Source organism: Phyllobates terribilis, unplaced genomic scaffold (assembly GCF_046119375.1).
Source record: "Phyllobates terribilis strain yellow unplaced genomic scaffold, ASM4611937v1 Scaffold_1__5_contigs__length_1240528914, whole genome shotgun sequence".
Lineage (NCBI taxonomy): Eukaryota > Metazoa > Chordata > Amphibia > Anura > Dendrobatidae > Phyllobates > Phyllobates terribilis.
In genome coordinates this window covers 1,044,891,896-1,044,906,854 of record NW_027362761.1, presented here as the reverse complement: position 1 = coordinate 1,044,906,854, position 14,959 = coordinate 1,044,891,896, and the positions used below count along the sequence as shown (strand labels likewise).

General features: G+C 44.7%; 1 protein-coding gene across 3 annotated transcripts in view; it reads left to right on the top strand.

The window, feature by feature from the left end:
* The window catches only part of PDLIM3 (PDZ and LIM domain 3), an 83,960-nt gene that overhangs the window by 6,996 nt on the left and 62,005 nt on the right, over nucleotides 1-14,959 (top strand). The gene's annotated exons all lie outside the window — the stretch shown is intronic.

Genomic DNA, 14,959 nt, shown 5'->3' with positions numbered 1-14,959 from the left:
GTAAAGGCTAGGTATTCAGCTGGGGGCTGATATTAGTAGCCTGGGAAGCTCCGCGGGTATTACCCCCTTCCCAGGCTTCAAACATCTGCCCCAGCCGTCTGCTTAACCTCCGCTAGAGACTAAAATTACGGGGAACCCCACGCCAATTTTTTTTTTAATAAATCCTTTATTTTAACACTAAATGACAAGTACAGTAATCAACACTATCACTGTACTTCTTATATATGTGACTGACATGTTTCTATCTATCTAATCCAGACTTGGGCAAAGTGCGGCCCGCGGGCCACATTCGGCCCTCTGGCTGTTCCAGTCTGGCCCGTGGACCAAGACTGCCAAGGGGCTGATAACAGTGGCCCACGGGCCGCACTATGCCCTTCCCAGCTCACACACATGCCGTCACTGCCCGCCGTCACTGCCCGCCCACACGCCGTCACCGCTGTCTCAATCCGCGGTCTCAATCCGCTGTGAATGCATTGGTGGAGGAGGGGCCACTACCTCGCTCTTCCATCAATCAGCATTAGAAACAGCTGACGCGATGGCGTCAGCCTGTGCACTGCGGAGAGTCGGTGCTTCTCAGACAGGAGCGCCAGGGGAACAGGGAGTGAGGTAAGTATATGCTGGACATAGGGGGGGCTTTAATGATGGACACAGGGGGGGCACTCTCATGCTGGACGAAGGGGGGGCTTTAATGCTGGACACAGGGGGGGTACTCTCAGGCTGAACACAGGGGGGCTCTCATGCTGGACACAGGGAGGCTCTCATGCTGGACACAGGGGGGGGCTCTCATGCTGGACACAGAGGGGCTCTCTCATGCTGGACACAGAGGGGCTCTCATGCTGGACACAGGGGGGGCTGTCATGCTGGACACAGGGGGGGCTGTCATGCTGGACACTGGGGAGGGCTGTCAGGCTGGACACTGGGGAGGGCTGTCATGCTGGAGACACTGGGGGGCTCTCATGCTGGACAATAAGGAGGGCTGTCATGCTGGACACAGGGGTGCTCTCATACTGGAAACTGGGGGGCTTTAATGCTGGGCACTGGGAGGCTTTAATGCTGGACACTAAGGAGGGCTGTCATACTGGAAACTAGGGAGGGCTGTCATGCTGGACACTGGGGAGGGCTGTCATGCTGGACACTGGGGAGGCTCTTGGGCTCTCATACTGGACATGAGGGGGCTGTGTGAGGCTCATGCTGGACATGAGGGGGCTGTGTGGGGCTCATGCTGGACACGGGAGGGATGTGTGGGGCTCATGCTGGCCACGGGGGGGCTGTGTGGGGCTCATGCTGGACATGGGGGGGCTGTGTGGGGCTCATGCTGGACACAGTGGGGCTGTGTGGGGATCATGCAGGACACGGGTTGGCTGTGTGGGGCTCATGCTGAACATGGGCGGGGCTGTGTGGGGCTCATGCTGAACATGGGGGGGCTGTGTGGGGCTCATGCTGGCCTTGTGGGGCTGTGTGGGACTCATAATGGACATGGGGGGCTGTGTAGGGCTCATGCTGTATATAGAGAGGCTGTGTGGGGGCTCAAGCTGTATATAGGGGGATGTCAGCACACTTAATTCTGCTCAATATTAAGTTACACAATTCATATTTATGTAATCATTAATAATAATAATTAAAATTAATATGTTAATATTAATATTGAGCAGAATTAATTTCAGCCTATTGGTTCGGCCCTCCCCAACAGTCACAGTCTCTCATGTGGCCCCTCGGGAAAATTAATTGCCCACCCCTGATCTAATCTATGTGTGATGCTCTATTCTTTCTGTTCTAAATTGTCGGTACCGGTGTATGCTGCTGCTGAATTGCCGGCTTTTCATGTAATACATTCTACATTATTCTTAGTTGTTTTCCTTCATGTAGAATTAACCTACAAGGAAAGAAAGGGTTTTTTAATTTCATTCCGATATTTGTGTCCCATTGACTTGCATTGGTTTCCGGTATCGGAATCGGCGATATCCGATATTTTTTGGGTATCGGTCCAATCCAATCCGATCCAATATTTCCCGATATCGGAAGGTATCGCTCAACACTAGTTACGACTGAGCGGTTAGCGATAGCACCTCTCACAGGGACATATGGAAGCAGAAGGTATTTACAAAGACTTATTTAAAAGGTGTAAATTGATGGGGGCAGTATACAATGTAGTGGACCACCTCTTTAAGATATGTGGGATATATGTAAACAAGTGAGTACATTTTAGGAGTTGTACTTTATTGGTTCATTGATAATAACTTTTAATATTCACACATTCAATTACACTGAGTATTTTTCTCTCCGTTTTTCTTCTATGTATTATGGCAACTAATAGAACATATAGCTTGTACGCACTCTTGCTCCAAGAGTCATGAAACAGTTATGGATATTGAAGGACTAAACACGAATGATCATTTTCCATTAAAGCACCACTCCCATGTATTTTTTTTATTTCAGTACCAGAGTGGTATCATTAATAATTGTTCTCTATGTGTAGTAAAATACTTACCCGTCACTGTCTTCTACTAGTGCTGGCACCGCTGCGGTCACTGTGCCATATGGTGACCGTAGCTGTGACTGGCTGGAAGTCATAGCTAATGAACAGTAGCTTTCAATGTAAGTCTATGAAAGCCTCGGTCTGGCCTTGTTCTGAGTCTCATAGCCTTAAGGCCCCGTCACACTAAGCGACGCTGCAACGATCCAGACAACGATACTACCTGTCAGGGATCGTTGCTGCGTCGCTATGTGGTCGCTGGTGAGCTGTCAAATAGGCAGGCTCACCAACGATCAGTGGAGCAGCGACATCGTGGAAAGAATCTTTCCACGATGTCCTGCTCCGGTTACCAGCCTGCTGAAGCAGGAGCAGGCTGGTAACTATGGTAAACATCGGGTTACTAGGGGCACACGCGCACCTAGTAACCCGTTGTTTATCATGGTTACCACTCTGCTACGGTGAGCGGGAGGTTACCGCTCACTTTAGCAGGCTCGTAACCATGATAAACAACGGGTTACTAGGTGCGCGTGTGCCCCTAGTAACCCGATGTTTACCATAGTTACCAGCCTGATCGCTGCTCCCGCTGGTCACACACAGCGATGTGTGCTGACCAGCGGGAGGGCAACGACCAAAAAATGGTCCAGGACACTTTGCAGCGATCAGCGACCTCACAGCAGGGGCCTGATCGCTGCAAAGTGTCACACATAGCGACATCGCTGGTGAGGTAGCTGTTGCGGCACCAAAACCGTGACACAGCAGCGATCTCGCTAGCGATCTCGCTATGTGAGACAGGGGCTTTACATTGAGAAGTGAGTTCAGGTCTACCCTGCGAACACAGGAACAATATGGCTAGTCACATCCCCAGTCACGTGAACTGGAGTAGTGCCGGGAACAGCAGAAGATGATGCTGAATAAGTATTCTACTACACATAGGGAACAGACATTAGTGATACCACTCCAGTGCTAAAATAAAAAAAAACACTGGAGTCTTACTTTAAAAAGGACCTTTCGCCAAATTTTTCATGTTAATCTAGACACATGATGTAATAGTGACTGCAGAGTGGGATAAAACATTTTTGTTTTTTTATTTTTGCCTCTCCATTGCGGAGATATTAGCAATCAAAGTTTTTGGCACCTAGTTAGTTAACTTTCATTACATCCAAGTGGGTGTTATCAGATAGCTTTCACAGTGGGGGGGGGAGTGTATTCTCCCTGTATAATGCTGAACAATCATAAGCAGGCAGCAACACAACTAACACACCGGAGAACAGGAACGAACCTCCTCAATAGCTTAAGGCCCCGTCACACTTAGCGACGCTGCAACGATCCCGACAACGATATGACCTGTCAGGGATCGTTGCTGCGTCGCTATGTGGTCGCTGGTGAGCTGTCAAATAGGCAGGCTCACCAACGATCAGGGGAGCAGCGACATCGTGGAAAGAATCTTTCCACGATGTCCTGCTCCTGGTTACCAGCCTGCTGCTGAAGCAGGAGCAGGCTGGTAACCATGGTAAACATCGGGTTACTAGGGGCACACGCGCACCTAGTAACCTGTTGTTTACCATGGTTACCACTCTGCTACGGTGAGCGGGAGGTTACCGCTCACTTTAGCAGGCTGGTAACCATGATAAACATCGGGTTACTAGGGGCACACGCGCACCTAGTAACCCGATGTTTACCATGGTTACCACTCTGCTACAGTGAGCGGGAGGTTACCGCTCACTTTAGCAGGCTCGTAACCTTGATAAACAACGGGTTACTAGGTGCGCGTGTGCCCCTAGTAACCCGATGTTTATCATGGTTACCAGCCTGCTAAAGTGAGCGGTAACCTCCCGCTCACTGTAGCAGAGTGGTAACCATGGTAAACAACGGGTTACTAGGTGCGCGTGTGCCCCTAGTAACCCGATATTTACCATGGTTACCAGCCTGATCGCTGCTCCCGCTGGTCACACACAGCGATGTGTGCTGACCAGTGGGAGGGCAACGACCAAAAAATGGTCCAGGACACTTTGCAGCGATCAGCGACCTCACAGCAGGGGCCTGATCGCTGCAAAGTGTCACACATAGCGACATCGCTGGTGAGGTCGCTGTTGCGTCACCAAAACCGTGACACAGCAGCGATCTTGCTAGCGATCTCGCTATGTGAGACGGGGGCTTTAGTGCAGGAGTCTCAGTGTGTGAGATGTAATGATAGATCTCCTGCTCTAACTTTCTGCATGATTAGATAGTGCTGGAAGTAGAGTACAAATGAGTAGCCCCTTTCAGATAAGGTTATTATATGAGCCGAACAGACTGTCATTATATGTCTTACACAGGAGTAGCCTGCTCTGCGCTCATTGCAAAGCAATTACAAGTTGCTGTGAACACAACAGAAATAAGTGGGATACTGGCACCTTTGAACCCTTATCTCTGCACAGACAAGGGGGAGGGGAGGTACAGCAGAGGTGACATTGCTATGAGAGGAAGAGATATGCTAGAAAAGTTTGTAATGGGAGATAGATAAACTAGGCTATGCGGCCCCTGCCCCCACACTGACTGCTAGAGCCTTATCTGAAAGAAGATAGTCATCTGTGCACTACTCTCAGCACTTTGTAATTATGCAGGATGGTAGACAGGAGATCAGGTCTATATCATTACATTTCACACACTGAGACATCTTCCATAAGCTATTGGAGGGGCGTGTTCTTCTTTAGTGTGTTGCTGCCTGCTTATGATTGCTTAGCATCATACAGGGAGAAGAAGTACACGCCCCCAGTTAAAACTGTCTGATAAAACCCACTTGGACTTAACAAAAGCTAACAGATTAGTTGCCAAATACTTTGATTGCTAATATCTCTGCTACAGCGAAACAAGATAAAAGACAAAACAAAAAAATGTTTTGTTCTGCTCTGCAGTGACTATTACATTGTGTGGCCCAATACAACATGAAAAATTTGGTGAAAGGTCCTGTTTAAAATAAACATATAGGATTTTGCCTACATGGCTGTCTTCTTCCATTGACTTGAGGATTGATATTTTATGTCCATATGTTACTTATGATTTGGGAAGACTCTTTTTATCTTGCTTTAATTCTAAATGATTATATGAATGTTACTTTTCATAAACAATGACATATTTGTAACACAGACCCATGTTGTACCTGAATTGATGTGTGACTCCTTTTTTTCTTTTCCACCTACCAGCGTAATTATATACGTGCTGTTCTTCGAGTTGTTTGGGTTTTTTATATGCTTCCATAATGTTTAGATGTTTACGTCTAAAATGAATCTACATAAAGAGCCCCAACAGAGACTGTGAAGAATGTTATTTTGGCATAAGATTTGTCATTGGGTAAGAAAAAGTTTTCTACAATGGAAGCCTGTTTGCTATGTAAACGTATAGAGTAGAATATATCACAGCGTTGCATTGGAGGAAATACTCCAAACATATAACTCAGAAAGCAAAAAAGATATGAATACACTAATGGTATGAGCTGCTTCATAACATTTCCACTGCACGTACCAGAAGGCAGGTTCTCATATAATATATTTAATTTTTCTTTCAAATTAAGGTGTGACGGCACACGGCATTCAGATCAGTATTTTCATCAAAATACTAAAATAATTGGCTTATTTCACATCAATAATACTGTTTAGTTTGTATAAAAAAATACTCTTTACTTTAAGCCTATAACGATGTTGAATGATGACATTTTATTAGCAGGATACATTAGGATCTAAACCAAGATAGGTGTGTTAGAAAAAGTTATAGTAAAGTTCAGATTTAAGTTTATTACATCCTAGAAATGTGATGCTCCGAGCCATCTTTGGTAATTACATGGTTCATAAATGCCAGGAAGGAAAACTTTATGGACACTCAAAGGAGTGCTCCTATTAAGATTTACAGGACACAGTTCTGTTCTTAGGAAACTCGAATATAGTTGATTTATTCCCTGCGTGCATCCAACAACAAAAAACTTTTAATATGCATTTTTTATTGGTGTTTGAATTGTACTTTTATACCATCATTTTTAAAGTTATATGGAAAACTGACTCCTAAAAAACCTTTACAGAAAAAGAAAAAAGAAATAAACAAAAGAATAATAATAAAAACAACTTTCACAACATGTAGAGCAGGGAGGCACAGCCTGAATGAGGGCCACAATCTCAGATTGAACCAGTCCCAATATAAAAAGATATTACCATTTATAAGACATTTATGGTATAGTGAAAATATAGGTCAGAAATGTATGACCGATGTCTCAACCCTTTCTCCATTCACACTATAGAAAGGAAGAGAACTTGCATCTATTTTTGTTCACGTGAATTGCTGAAGAAGCTGTGTTTCTCTACTACTTCTGTAAAACTACATTCAAAATAGCTGCACAGACGCATTGCTGACTTTTCACTACATCTGGTCTTCACAAGAGTGTCACATAGGAGTCAGGAGACACCCAGTCTGCAAATATATAGGGAACCCAAAGAGGTCCATACGCTATTACTATTTACCTTGCCCTGCTTCCCTACTACATGCAACTCTCCTTCTCTCCAACATGGAAAATACATGGGTGCAGCCACTAAAAGACAAGCATGTATGTCACCAGATAGTTGTGGGCCACACAGAACCCCATCACTGGCAACATGTGGCCCCCGGGGTGTGAACTGTGCTCCCCAGGTGTAGAGGAGGTGGCCTGCACAGAGCCTGACCTCAAGCACAAACAACATCATTTGGATGAATTGAAACATGGATGGCAACCAGATCTTCTAGTCCCATGTTCCCCAACCTTTTGTACCTGGAAAGCAACAATCATCTCTGAGAGAGGTTTGCGAACCACATCCAGACCTCTCCCCTTTCCCCAGAATAGTGCCATGCTGCTCCCGCCCTCCTAAAAGTAGCTTCAAGCATATCCTCCGACTCGCAGTATCATGCTATCTATAATATATTGCAGTCATGTTACATAGCACTGTGTACTTACAATTGATCATTTTGTCTTTCTACCCAGCTAACTCTTCTCTTTTCTCCTCCAGACTAGCTGAATCCTTCTAAGCTCCATGTTGACACAGGAAGTCTCTTTTTCCCACATGAGTCATCTCCTTCTTCAACTCCTGACCCAGCTGCTCCGCACCTCCCCCTTCCAGTGACTTTTGCAGTGATGATTCATGCAGAGAAAAGAGACTTCCTGTTTCTGTATAGAGCTTACAAGAATTGAGTTATTTTTAATCATGTGATGTCATAGACCTAATGGAAAAGAGAAGAATTAGTTGGGTAGAAAGGCAAAATGAGCAATTGTAAGTACACAGTGCTACAGTTATATGAAAAAGTTTGTACTCACTTGTTTACACATATCCCACATAGCTTAAAGAGGTGGTCCACTACATTGCACAGTATACTGCCCCCATCGATTTACACCTTTTAACCCCTTCGCAACCTTGGGTTTTGTCGTTTTTGCTTTTTCATTTTTTGCTCCCCTTGTTCCCAGAGCCATAGCGTCTTTATTTTTTGGACAATATGGCCGTGTGAGGGCTTATTTTTTGCGGGACAAGTTGTACTTTTCAACGCCATTACTAGTTTTACCATATCGTGTATGGGAAAACGGGAAAAAAATTCCAAGTGCGGTAAAATTGTAAAAAAAGTGCAATGCCACAGTTGTTTTTTATTTATTTTTTTTACCACGTTCACTGAATGCTAAAACTGACCTGCCATTCTTATTCTCCAGGTCATTACAAGTTTGTAGACACCAAACATGTATAGGTTATTTTATATTTAAGTGGTGAAAAAAAATTCCATAATGTGGTAAAAAAAACTAAAAAAAAATAGCGCCATTTTCCGAGACCTGTAGCGTCTCCATTTTTCGTGATCTGGGGCTGGGTGAGAGCTTATTTTTTGCGCGCCGGGCTGACATTTTTATTGATAACATTTTGGGGTAGATCGCCCGTTATTGCATTTTATTGCAATTTTGCGGCGACCAAAAAACGTAATTCTGGCGTTTAGAATTTTTTTCTCGTTACACCGTTTACCGATCGGATTAATTCTTTTTTTATATTGATAGATGGGGCGATTCTGAACGCGGCGATACCAAATATGTGTATGTGGGTTTTTTTTTTTTATATTTTATTTTGAATGGGGCGAAAGGGGGGTGATTTAAATTTTTATATTTTTTTTATATTTTTAAAAACATTTTTTTTTCACTTACTGCATGCTTCAATAGTCTCCATAGGAGACTAGAAGCAGCAGTTGTCTGATTGTCTCTGCTACATACAGGGGATCAGCAGATCCCCTGCATATAGCAGAAATGGTCCTGTGCTGTGAGCGCCAACCACTAGGTGGCGCTCATAGCAACGAGATCATGACAACCACAGGCGTCTGCTGCAGATCCTGGGTTGTCATGCCCACCCATTGGTGACCCGCGATCACGTGACGGGGTCGCCGATGGGCGGGGCTTATGACACGCAACCCGGAAGCGCGCGTTAAATGCCGCTGTCGTAGATTGACAGCGGCATTTAACATGTTAACAGCCGCGGGTGGATCGCGATTCCACCCGCGGCTGTTGCGGGCACATGTCAGCTGTAAGAATCAGCTGACATGTGCTCGGTTCAGTGAGGGCTCAGCGCAGCAGCCCTCACTGAACGGGGGGTACGCAAATGTGCGTACTAATACGGCAAGGGTTGGAAAGGGGTTAAATACAGTATATAATATGATGATTGCAATATTTTAAGAGGATAAACATTGATAGGAGTGCTTCTTTAAATTATAGGACAGCCTGAAAGAGGTTGTCCACTACTTGGAAAACCCTTTCTTAAATGCTGCACAGCCCAAAATAAAATGAACAAAAATGATGATCTCTCAGCAGTCGCATGGCATTGTTATCTCATGTGAGCAAAGTAGTTAATACAGATGAGGATAGGGCACAGCTACAGGAGGATTTAGATAAATTGGGGAGTTGGGCCAAAAAATGGCAAATGGGGTTCAATGCCGATAAATGTAAGGTCATGCACATGGGAAAGAAAAACTTTAGTCACCCATACATATTAAATGGGAAACCGTTGGGGAAATCTGACATGGAGAAGGACCTGGGCGTCTTGGTTAACAGCAAATTAAATTGGAGTGCCCAGTGTCAGGCAGCAGCTGCGAAGGCAAATAGAGTCATGGCATGCATCAGAAGAGGAATAGGGGCATATGATGAGAACATTGTTCTTCCTCTGTATAAAGCCCTGGTAAGGCCGCACTTAGAATATTGTGCACAGTTCTGGGCTCCGGTGCTCAGGAAAGACATATTGGAGCTAGAGAAGGTACAAAGGAGGGCGACTAAGGTAATAAAGGGAATGGAGGGACTAGAATACCCAGAGAGGTTGTCAAAATTAGGCCTATTTACGTTGGAAAAGAGAAGGCTTAGGGGAGACCTCATAAACATGTATAAATACATCAGGGGGCAGTACAGAGATCTCTCCCATGACCTGTTTATACCAAGGATGGTGACAAAGACGAGGGGGCACACTATGCGTCTGGAGGAAAGGAGGTTCCTGCACCAGCATAGAAGGGGATTCTTTACGGTCAGAGCCGTGAGACTCTGGAACTTTCTGGGAGAGGAAGTGGTGATGTCCAACTCACTTAATGAGTTCAAGAGAGGCCTGGATGCCTTTCTTGAGAACAATAAAATTACATCTTATACTTAGTGATAATTAATTAATCCAGGGATTTAATCTGACTGCCAGATTGGAGTCGGGAAGTGAATTTTTCCTCAGTGATGTAAATTGGCCTATACCGCATGGGTTTTTTTTGCCTTCCCCTGGATCAACGCTGCGGAATAGCTGCAGTGCACAAGAAATAGGCTGAACTGGATGGACGCTTGTCTTTTTTCAGCCTTATAAACTATGTAACTATGAGCACTGCAGCTAATCATCTGCTGCTAATGGGCTGCAGCAGATGATTAGCCCCTAGACACCCAAGTCTCGGTAGAGAGAAGTGTGAACACTCAAGCCCTTCAGCAGCCGCTGATTGGCTGCAGGGCACAAGTGGCAGAACAATGTCATGCGAGCACTGGCAGAACAGAGGCAACATTGCTAGAAGGGCACAGATGCGGGAGACGGATACAAGTTCTTTTATCTTTATTTTACTCGTGGACTACAACATTTAAGAAGGGATTGTCCAAGAAGTGGACAACTCCCTTAAAGTGTCAATCCAGGAAATTATACTTATAGCTTATTGTTATGACAGGTTGTCAATGTATGATTAGTGGAAGTCTCATTGCTAAGACCTCCATCAGTTAGTAGATTGAAGGGCAACAATGCTCAGTACCACAACTCAAGTATACACAGCCCAATTAACTTGAATAGGGGGCAGTAGAGCCACAATCAATTGGATGTTGTTATGACATGTAATACAGTGAAGGGGCTGGTTCCTTTCGTTCTGTGAATTAGTGAAGGTCAAGATGGTGAATCCTCCACTATTCATACACTGATCGACAATTGTTGCAATAGAAAACCAGAAGCGAAATCCACAATCAGTTTTCCAATGGGATATATTTGGATACATGCTGGGAAACAAAAATGCTCAACAGCTGTGTGAACCTACCTTGATTTCATGTTGCTATAAAAAATTGGAAAGATGGAGATCACCGGCTGACTGCTCATCTCTCTTTACCTTGAACATGTTAAGAATAAGTAGAATACAAGGTTTTGCTTGTTTTCCACCAATTCTAGAGTAAAATAGGCCTAAAAAAGCTCAGAGGAGGCTCCTCCAATCAGTAGTTACGCTGTAAATAGCTCATGATGATGCTTCGTTTTAAGCTCAGAAATCTGGATCTGTTTACACCTTTCCGTCTGCAGATAGCATTTCACAGACAGGGCTTGCCTCAGAGCAGATCAAGTAGACTGATCCAGCCGAAGCGGGATGCCCTTGTCAGCTGAATGAGAATGTTATATCCATAGCACCCTATGATGTAACTCGTATACAAGTCTTACTAACATTCATGACAGGACAACCAAAACAAAATATTCCACCTTATTTGAGACATAAATATAATAAAATGTGCTTACAAATTCAAGACAGGGTCTTCAGTTAATTTGGGATAACGCAATCATATATCCCCTTACAAAGATCAGACTATCTGTCTCATTCCCATATTGTCCAAGTAGCACTAGGTCATGCTTATTAAGAGCTCCGTCCATTGGTAAGTCCCCAAAGTAATTCCCTACCTGTTTCTGTGCATTAATTAATTAACTTTTTTTTATCACTGATCAGTGATTGTAAAGTAATGAATCTTTGTAGTAATATACTTCATTACCTTTACTATACCACCTACTATCTTTAAATGGATTGTCCGGGACTTTGTTTTTTTTTTCGTATAGGGCTAAGAATTTACCAGCAGGTAGTTACTAACTACCTGCCTGTTCTGCCGGGTGACAATCTCAGGCGGCTACTCTCCTGCTTCCGCTGTCAACAGAGCAGATCTTTCTCTTCCGCTCTTCTCTGTCAATAGAGCTTCATTGCCAACAACATGCTGATTGACATCCATCTCCCCACATTTAGGCAGCGGGGAACAGGCTGTCAATCAGTATGATGTTAGCAGCAATGACCTATTGAATGAGCAGAGTGGAAGAGAAGAAGCTGCTCTGTCGACAACAAGCAGTTGGTCTCTAACTGCCAGGAAGTTCTTAGCCCCATACAAAAAAAGAAGCAAACTTCCAGATAAACCCTTTAACACCATGCTGAAAATGCTGACTTGTCTGTCCAATTCATTCTGTCTTAACTACACCTGTAGTTCATTTCAGCCACTAATATCCATATTCACAGTGTCTTTCTCTGCTTTTACAAATCCTTTAAAATAGTCGCAAACATGCGCCATGTTGAAAACTCCGAAATCTTGCTTTTTTTCATGAATTAGTCGAATAGATCTGGATAAGCAAAGTTATTGAGGAAAAAGAAAACAAAGCCTTCTTAAAAAGTGGGGCAAAACTTATAGAGAATAAGGTGCAAATACTAAAGAGGAGCAAATTACTCCATAATACTAGAGAAACAGCAATGATGAATCTAGGCCATGTATCTTCCTGTCAGCTCTACTTTGGGGGCCATTAGCAGATCTCAGAGAAGTTGGAAGAGGGGCTAATGTTATGTGTGCACTAGTGTTGAGCCACCCCCGTAGTGTTCGGGTTCGGTTCGGTTCGTCGAACACCGGGATGTTCGAGGAACTGTTCGTCGAACTGTTCGTCGAACACCTTAGAACACCGTCGAACACCGTTAAAACCAATGGCAGGCAAACAAAAACACATAGAAACACATAGAAAACACCTGCAAAGGTGTCCAAAAGCTGACAAACTGCTCAGAAGACACTCTCTTTAAAAAAGCCGGCCGGCAAATTCAGCAGCGGCATACACCGGTACCCGACAACTTAGACAAGAAGGAATAGAGCATCACACATAGATTAGATAGATAGAAACATGTCAGTCACACATATAAGAAGCACAGTGACAGTGTTGCTTACTGTACTTGTCATTTAGTGTAAAGGATTTATTTAAAAAAATAATAGTGTTTTCATGCACTGTCTCTTTAAAAAAGCCGGCCGGCAATTCAGCATCTGTACCCGACAATTTAGAACAGAAAGAATAGAGCTTCACACATAGATTAGATAGATAGAAACATGTCAGTCACATATATATGAAGTACAGTGATAGTGTTGGTTACTGTACTTGTCATTTAGTATTAAAATAAAGGATTTATTATTAAAAAAATTGGCGTGGGGTTCCCCTTAATTTTAGGCTCTAGCGGAGGTTAAGCAGACGGCTGGGGCAGATGTTTGAAGCCTGGGAAGGGGGTAATACCCACGGAGCTTCCCAGGCTACTAATATCAGCCCCCAGCTGAATACATAGCCTTTACTAGCTATTAAAATGGGGGACCCCCCAAAAAAAATGACGTGGGGTCCCCCCTAATGTAATAGCTAGCAAAGGCTAGGCAGACAGCTGGGGGCTGATATTAATAGCCCAGGAAGGGAGCCATGAATATTGGCCCCCTCCCAGGCTAGAAACACCAGCCGTCAGCCGCCCCAGAAATGGCGCATTCATAGGATGCGCCAATTCTGGCACTTAGCCTCGCTCTTCCACGCTGCCCTGGTGCGGTGGCAGGGGGTAATAGGGTTGGGGTTGATGTCAGCTTATAATGCCAGCTGACATCAAGCCCAGGTTAGTAATGGAGAGGCGTCTATAAGACACCCCCATTACTAACCCCATAGTCAAAGTTAAAAAAAACACAAACACCCAGAATAAAGTCCTTTAATTGAAATAAAGACACAATCCTTTATTGTTCTAAATTAAACCATACTTACCATCACGCCCATTCCAGCTGAAGCCAACGATCTCCTGCAATAAAAGAAAAATAATAAAGCAACCTCATCCTTACCTTTCCATGGTTCCCAGGACAGCTTCAGCTCTGCTACATCGAGATGACAGGCTGGACCGCAGCAGAACGCCGCCATCCAGCCTGTCATCCCGCAGACACTGAGAAGCGCAGGCTTGCTTGCGCTGCTCAGCGTCTCTCTGTGACGACATCCAGATGAGCCGAGTTCATGTCCAATGAACTCGGCTCACCTCATGCACGTCACTGACAGCGTGGGAAAATTCTCACGCTGAAGCGCTGATTGCAGGAGAATTTTCCCACGCTGTCAGTGACGTGCAGGAGGTGAGCTGAGTTCATTGGACATGAGCTCACCTCATGCACATCACTGACAGCGTGGGAGAATTCTCCTGCACTCAGCACTTCAGCGTGAGAATTTTCCCACGCTGTCAGTGACGTGCATGAGGTGAGCCGAGTTCATTGGACATGACCTCGGCTCATCTGGATGCCGTCACAGCAAGACAGTGAGGAGCGCAAGCATGCCTGCGCTTCTCAGTGTCTGCGGGATGACAGGATGGATGGCGGCGTTCTGCTGCGGTCCAGCCAGTCATCTCGATGTAGCAGAGCTGAAGCTGTCGTGGGAACCATGGAAAGGTAAGGATGAGGTTGGTTTATTATTTTTCTTTTATTGCAGGAGATCGTTGGCTTCAGCTGGAATGGGTGTGATGGTAAGTATGGTTTAATTTAGAACAATAAAGAATTGTGTCTTTATTTCAATTAAAGGACTTTATTCTGGGTGTTGTGTTTTTTTTAAATACTTTACTAGAAATTCATGCCGGTCATGTCTAATACTGGCGTGACCCCATGAATTTTGGGCTTGGGGCCAGCTGATAATACCAAGCTGGCCCTAACCCCTTTATTACCCAGTGAGCCACCGCACCAGGGCCCTGGATGAGTTGGGTACAGCGCCAGAAGATGGCGCTTCTATGAACGCGCCATTTTCCGGGGTGGCTGCGGACTGCAATTTGTAGCGGGGGGGGCCCAGAAAGCTTGGGCCTCCCTGCGCTGCAGATTCCAGCCCCCAGCTGCCTAGTTGTACCTGGCTGGACACAAAAATAGGGCGAAGCCCCACGTACTTTTTTTTTAATTATTTCATGAAATTCATGAAATAATTAAGATAA